General features: G+C 32.6%; 1 pseudogene; it reads right to left on the reverse strand.

The window, feature by feature from the left end:
- Positions 1-3,048: 3,048 nt before the first annotated feature.
- Positions 3,049-5,210, reverse strand: LOC145089622 (pentatricopeptide repeat-containing protein At2g33680-like; annotated as a pseudogene).
- Positions 5,211-8,503: the final 3,293 nt, after the last annotated feature.

The following is an 8,503-nucleotide window of genomic DNA, read 5'->3' on the forward strand; positions in this document are numbered from 1 at the left end:
CCCATAATGTCTCATTCTTCTTCAAACTGTGGTATTTTTGCCTTGATTGCTCAAGTTACATCACCTTAACTTGCCTTTTATCATAATTAAGCTAAAGGCATTCCTAAATGGGAAGAGGCAATGAAAACATAACATGATGCTTTGATCATGAATAGCACTTAGGATTTCGTTAAATTACCTACAACCAAACAACCCATTTCTTGTCGATGGGTATATAAGGTGAAATATTAGGCTGATGCTACTATAAAGAGACATAAAGCTTTTTTGGTGGCTAAAGGCTTCACTCAAAAAGAAGGTATTTATTACCATGATACTTTCTCTCCAGTTATCAAGTTTAACACAGTTAGAAGTATTGTTTCCTTTGGTGTTAAACCTCATTGGAAAATTCACAAAGCTTACGTCAATAATGCTTTTTTGCATGAGGAAGTATTCATGAAATTGCCTCTTGGTTTTCTAAGTTCATCACCTTCACTTGTTTGCAAGCTCAATAAACCTCTTTATGGTTTGAAGCAAGACTCTCTTTAATGGTACTCTAAACTGTCGAATGCTCTACAAATGAAAGGTTATAATCATTCCAAAAATGATTATTCACTCTTTCTCAAAAAGACTTATTCTTCAATCATAATTGTAGCCATCTATGTTGATGATATCTTGGTTACAAGAGATAACAGTGATGAAATACACAATCTAAAGTCCTTTTTCATGATCAATTCAAAATCAAGGACTTGGGTTATATTCATTATTTTATGGGTCTTGAATTTGAAGAAGTTTAAAGTGGCATGGTTCTTCATCAATAGAAGTACATATGAGAATTGTTAGACATTTATTCTATACATGCTCTTTCAATAGTTAATAGTCATTTTCCAAACAAGATCAAGTTACTACCAGTAATGGATGAACCTCTTTCAGACCCTTCTACATATCATCAACTTATGGGAAAGTCGTTTTTTTGCTTCATACCAAACAAGATATCTCATTTTCTATGCAATATTTAAGCCAATTTAATCAAACTCCTTCCAAGATTCATTACGATACTGCAATTCATGTGTTGCGTTACTTGAAAGGAACAATTTCTCAAGGAATACATTTCAATAGTACTTCAAAAATTCAAACTAGAGGTGTATTGTGAATTTGATTGGGATACATGTCCACTTACAAGGTGAACTGTGAGAGGATTCTTCATCTTGTTTGGCGATAATCCCATATCCTAAAAGTCTAAGAAGCAGTTCATTATATCACTTTTATCTGCAGAAGTAGAATATCACTCAATGCGACGAGTGTGTGATGAACTTGTGTGGTTAAGTCTTCTTTTTGCAGAACTACAAGTTCCAGATGTGACACCTATACCCTGCAAATATGATAATCAAGAAGCTATTTACATAGCTTCACATTCTGCCATCCACGAGCACACTAAACAGATCGAGCTGGATTGCCACTTCATTCATGAGAAACTTTAAGCAAGTCTCATTTCAATATCACATGTTTCTACTGGATCACAACTTGCTGATGTTCACACCAAGAATTTGCCTAATCCACATCATTCTAAATTTGTCTCTAAGATGAACATGATTTCATATCCTCCAGCTTGAGGGGGGTTTTAGAGATTGCTTACGTGTCTCCAAGTTGTTAGAAGCTACTCACGTGTCTAAAAGTTGTTAGTTAAAATTAGTTTCAACTTAATTTGGCAGATATATTTTTGTATATAGGTATTTCATTCTCCGTATAGTTTTTGATAATGAATGAAACATTTTATCTCTCAATTCATTTTTCAAAGTATCAAGTTAATAGTTCTACAAGTCGGTGGCGCTCATGGTCCTGACCTCCTTCTTGGCTGGTAATTTGTTTGACTTTTAAATTATAGTCACATTGCATGGTTTTTTTTTTGTTGATAATATATGTCTTGATATGAGGGCTTTTCAATATCGCGTTATGATTCATTTGTTGATACATCATAAATTACTGTTACCCCCTCCCTCCCTCTTTATACACGAATAAATTTCGTACTTGCCAGATTTCAACTTCAATATGATTCTAAGATAAATTTCTAGCAGGATAAATGATAATGTCGGTTTTTCATTGTAATATTTATTTTCAATTTGATAGGTACCTAGGATCAATGTGTTCCATTTTTTTTTTACTCCATGATGAGAATACATCTTTTCTCTGAAATTCTCTCAAGACACTTCACACTCTCCATCAACATCTTCTATAATAAAGAATAAGACAATTTTGTGGGTTCTAATCAATTTCATCATCCTTGTGTTATATAAATTTCTTTGTAGATGATGGGCTAAAATCAACATGTCACTTGTAAGAAGCATTATGGATTATCTTTAAAATTTCAGGAATTATTCAGTTGTCATCCTACTTCAATGTCTCAACAGCGTGTAAAACTAACTGGAAAAGGTTTAAGGCTAAAGGAATGTGAAAATATTATAATATGCAATTTGGAATTTGAAGGTGGTAAAGGACATGATGTTGATATTATAGAAATTAAACCAAATTCAAAGAATATTTGGTTTGAATCAATGTGACTATTATGATGCACTTATATATATATATATATATATATATATATATATATATATATATATATATATAGACAAAGCACATACATTACAGTAGTTTCCAGGTGAATTCAAATATTCAGAATATTGCTAATGTATTTTGTGATGAAATATTTTTAATGGGAGAAAACTTATTGATTATCTTCAACATCACCTTAATTAATAATGGATGTGCCATATTGAAGTGGAAAACTCATGCACTTGACATTTCTCTTCTCATAAGCTCCGTAAAATCATCAAATATTGCACTCAAATATCAAGTTTATTAGGCGTTTATGTAAATACAGGGGTTAAATGCAACCAACTTCCATTTATGTATTTATTTATTATAGCATCCTACTTTCATTAATTGTTAGTTAATATATCTAATCCTTGTAATTTGAGTTTTTTTTTCTTTTTTATAATAAATGCGTTGCACCTTGAAAAATCTACCAAAATCCTTTAACATATTCAAATTCCTTCCAAAACATTAAACGTCCTTTCAAACTTCCAAATCCACAAATTTTGAATCAAATCCAAGACAATGACCTTCATCTTTCATTAGCTTACTCAACCTATATACCTCCACACAAATTTCCTTAATTTTAGGATGCAATTCATCTATAACAACAAAAACATGAAAATGAATCTTAATTTGAATCCAACTACACCCAGGTTCCTTACTCACGCCATGAAACCTTATCATTTTTCTAACTCTTTCAACATCTTTCAATCTTCCCAAACCCTTATAAATACTCGATAACAGATAAACACAAGATTTCAATGACCTTAATGTTGGATTAGTGTCTAAGTCCATAACTATTTTGGTATGTACTTGACCCGATGGTGCATGGTCCTTTTGGGTTGCCTTCACCAAAGCAACTTGATAGGATGAATTATGGAGAGAAAGGATTAAATATGATTTATTAATATATTATGGGAATAATATATTAAAGGAGAAATCATATTGTTTAATTAATATTAGTCAATAATTAATTAGTAATTAGTTTTGTGACTAAAAGAGATTAATTAAACTTAAGGAACTGGAATTGTAATTATAAGATAATTGCAATTTGGGCCATGGATTGCCTTTTATTATAAGGTGGACGAATTCTAAGGGGGAAGCCCATATGAAATCGTCCAAGGCCTTAAGGAAAGGGCTCCATGGATTGCTTAGGGCTTAAGCATCCAAATTAGGGTTTCCTTGTTAGATAACCCTAATTGCCTCCTATATAAAGAGATCCCTTATGACCAAAAACGTGGCTAAGACTCCTCTAGGGTTGTAGACGTTTTTGGGCAGCCTCCATCCTCTCTCCTCTTCATCCTCTTGCTTATGGTGTTTGTGAACCATTAGAGGAGTGACAATTGTGACTCTATGCTTTCTAAAGTCAATACAAGGAGATTTGGGATTGTTATTGCTACATAACAATCAAGGTAACATCTTAAACCTATTCTCATGTTAATATGATTACTTGAATACTAGAATTAGGGTTTATAGTCCTGAATAACTTGCATGTACAATAGAGAAACCTAGATCCAAGCATTAGGGTTTGTATGAGCACATAGGATGTCTTATGACCAAAACCCATCACTTAAATCCATCAATATATATACCCTAATTCATAATTATCATAATTCCTACAACCAATTAACAATATACCCCACAAACAAACACCGTGATCAATAGAAGATATTGATTCTATAAAACCTCTAGCTTCATTTAACTTTCCACTACGGCTCAAAAGATCAACCATGTATCAATAGTGCTCAATTCTTGGTGTCACCCCATATTCATCTACCATTTTATTGAAACAACACCAACCTATTTCCGCTATTCTCATATGACTACAAGAAATAAGAACATTTACAAATGTAACATAATTTGGATTCGTACATTCAATTTGCATTTCCTCGAATAAATCAATCTCTTCATTTCCTTGACCATTTTGTGACAACCCGTAACTCATCGAGTTCCAAGACACAATGTCCCTCAATGGCATTCTTGTAAATACAAGACCTAAATGGCCACCATCAACAAACCCCGACTTACGGTACATGTTTAACAAAGAACTACCAACGGCAATGTCCTCACACTTTCAACTTTAAGGAAATTATATGGGCTTGTTTCCCTCCATATGCATCCATTAAAGCTGAAGCAGCAGTAAAGACACCTGGAAAAGCATGAGCATCGGGTAGCACCATATTGTCTTGACTCATAATCTTCTTGAAAAGCTACATGAAAAGGATAGAGTTTTGACGACCACCCAGTTGAGAGTATCCATTGATTAATGAGTTCCATGAGACAACGTCCTTGTTTTCGAAGGTTTCAAAAGCAAGACGAGTTGTGGATAAAACATGGCTTTTGGCATAGAAGATAACGAGGCTATTGGCTATGTAAGAGCAGTAGGTGGAGCCCGTTTTCATGATATTAGCATGGAGCATTCGGCCAGTGGGAGGTTTTTCTGCTGGATGTATTCGAGGAATTTGGTGAAGATGGAAGGGTTTAGCGCATGCTTATTTTGTGTAGGAGAAAAACCATTGATTCACAAAAAAAAATTATTTGAACGAAACATGTTGTTTGGTTAAAGTGTAAATGGTTGTGTTGAATGATAAAAATGACCAATTTACCTTATAGATTATTTCCTTCAAAAACTTCAAATACATACAATACAATATTTTAAGTAAGCATGTTAAGTGGATCATGATTTATAATTTGTACAAAATTAGCATGTAATGAATAAAATTCTTACAATTTCCTAAAAAAAACTAATGAAATAATATGTACAATTATTTTGATTTTTGAACGTGTGAATGAAAAAGGTTGTAAATCTAAAGAAACACAAACACACACACACACAATCCTTTAACCGTCAGTTCACCTCCTATTTTCCGGCAAGCAAATGTTTTTTTTTTTTCGTTTTCACTTATGAATATGTTAAATATGGATATGTTAATGTGTAATGTATGTACGTATTATTGAATGTATATGTGAAATGTAAGTATATGTGTGTATATTTATCTATGTGTGTATATATATATATATATATATATATATATATATATATATATATATATGTAAAAATGTATGTATATGTGTATCTATATATGAAATGTATGTATATGTGTGTATATGTGAAAATGTATGAAAAAATTTATGTGCAAAGTAGGATGCTATAATTTATGTTATCATATGTAAAAAAATTTGTGTGCAAAGTAGGGTGCTATATGTGAAATTTAAAATATGTGTGTATATTGTATGTATACGTGTGTATAATGTATGTTATCATTGTTATGACTTAGATGATATAATTTTACAATGTTATAATTTACTAATTTAATTAAATTATAATTTAAAAGTAGGATGTTATAATTTACAATGTCTTTTAAAGTACAAAGTACAATGTTATAATTGTAAAAACAAAAAAAGTAGGATGTTATAATATACAATGTCTTTTAAAGTACAATACCATAATAAAAAAAGCATAAGAGAGATGCTATAAATAAAAGTAATTTGAAAATGTACAATGCCATAATAGAAAAATAAAAACAAAAGTAAGATGTATAAATGAAAAATAGGAAAAATAAGATGATATAAATTACAAAAATATACTACAATTGTTTAAAGTACAATGTTATGATAAAAAAATGAAAAATATATGACGGTAAATCTAATAAGTTATAATTTAATTATTAATTAATTATTTAAAGTACAATGCTATAATAATAAAAATAAGATTTTTTTTAGTTTAAGTCTATTTCTTTTAAATCATCAAAAGCCTATAAATAATCATCCAAACTTGATTTAGAAATTAATTTCAGTATGTCCCCGTTTGGGACTGCTTTTTGAATACTTTATCTCATTTAGGATGTGAATATGGATTACATGATTGATTGTTTAAGAAAGATTTGGTTGTTATTTTCTCTTTGACCATCGAGTATATATTTTTATATAAACTTAGGAGCTGAGGGGAAATGATGAATTTTTTTTGTTAAATGGTCAATCATGTAATACACAGTCACATATGACGTAAGGTATTCAAAATGTGGGTTTAGAAGCCTACCCTTGTGAATACTCTATTTGTTGTCTGATTTTTTTTTTATTGTTTCCATCTGATTTTTGAATCGTTGGGTTTTACTCCACCTTTATGAATATTCCCTCCAATTTAGTGGTTACTCCATCCTTATAAATATTCAATCCATTTTTTGTTCTTGTGGAGTAAACACATAAACTTAACTTATGTTTCAGTTGCAACATATCTACTGATAAAACCTCTACTACTATTGAAAACCGTAACTCTCCTGCATTCCAACATGGACTCGAATCTTTTCTCGAGTGGTCCAAAGCACGAGTCAATGACAAAGTTCAAATCAGATGCCCACGTAAAAAAAATGTGATACCAATAAATTTATACTGCTATGCATAATGAAATTCCATATACTTCAATATGGTTTTAGTTCACGTTATATTAAATGGACGTATCACGGCGAAATATAGTTCCTTGGGTTGTAGAAGACATAAAGTGTGGTAACGAGTTGGCCGATGTTACTGTTGACGTTATGGGGGTGTAATTGAAAATGATATCAACCCCAATGAAGGGAACCCGAATACAGAGGGTAGCGGCGTCGATAATGGATTTCAAAGGTAGTTAGAGGAATTCCAATTAAAATTATATCTTGGATGTACTTCATTTTTGTCCCTTGACTTTTTAGCAAAGCTGATGCATATCAAGGTGATCAAAAAATGGACTGATAGTTCATTCAATCAGCTTCTTGAGGTATTTTATACTGCATTTCCTCAAGGAAACAACCCCCCCCCCCCCCCCGGTCACATTATAAAGAAAAAAAACACTTAAAATGATCGACTTGGGTTATGAGTCGATACACGTATGTAAAAATGACTACTTTCTTTTCTGGAAAGAACACAAGTAGTTGTAAAAGTGTCTAATTTGTAATGAGAGTCGATGGGTTGATGAAAATACAAACGGTAAGAAGGTGGCTCATTAGGTGTTACGATACTTTCCCATGACCCCCAGACTACAATGTTTGTACTGTTCTAGACACACTGCTAAAGATAAGGTTTGGAACAGTACCAGATGATCAGAAGATGGTACAATGCTTCATCCCGTTTATGGTACTTCATGGAAAACGTTAGATGTGAAGTATCCTAGATTCTCAAGGGAACCCCGAAACGTACATTTAGGGCTTGCTGCTGATGGTTTTAATCCATTTGGTAACATGTGTAATCCTCATAGCACGTGGCCCGTCATACTCACCACTTACAATCTTCCAACATGTCTATGCATGAAAGAGTCCTCCTTCATGTTGACCTTGTTGATTACAGACCCAAATCACCCGGGAAGGACTTGGATGTGTTCCTTAGGCTGTTGGTGGATGAGTTGAAGTAGTTGTGGAGTTTTGGCGTACATATTAAAGATGCAACGACATGTACGTTCTTCAATATGAAAGAGATTTTATGGACAATAAACAACTTTCAAGCTCATAGTAGTTTATCCGGTTGGAGCATACAAGGGTACAGAGCTTGTCCGACTTGCAATGAAGATACTCCCTCATATCGAGTAATAAATAAAGTCATATATGTCCGTTCATCATCACCAGTTCTTAGATGCTAATCATCCATGGAGAAAAAGTTTGGACTATAACGGCCAACACGAGACAAGAGACCCTCTAATACGGTTTAGTGAGGAAGAAATGCATGCACAAAATGATCGTCTATTGTCTCGTCCACCGGGTAAAGTATTTGCTCAACTAGATGGTATTAAGAGAGTTCGGGAGGATTTCTAGTTGCATTGGTTTAAAAAGAGCATATTATTTGAACTTAAGTATTGGTCTTCTCTAGATCTGAAGCACAACTTCGATGTTATGCATATTGAAAAAAATGTGGGTGAGAGTCTTTTGGGTACTTCTCTTATGAATGTAAGTCTAAAGACACATCAAAT

The sequence above is a fragment of the Lactuca serriola genome, chromosome 2, assembly GCF_051521515.1.
Source record: "Lactuca serriola cultivar US96UC23 chromosome 2, Lser_US96UC23_V15, whole genome shotgun sequence".
NCBI classification, from domain to species: Eukaryota; Viridiplantae; Streptophyta; class Magnoliopsida; order Asterales; family Asteraceae; genus Lactuca; species Lactuca serriola.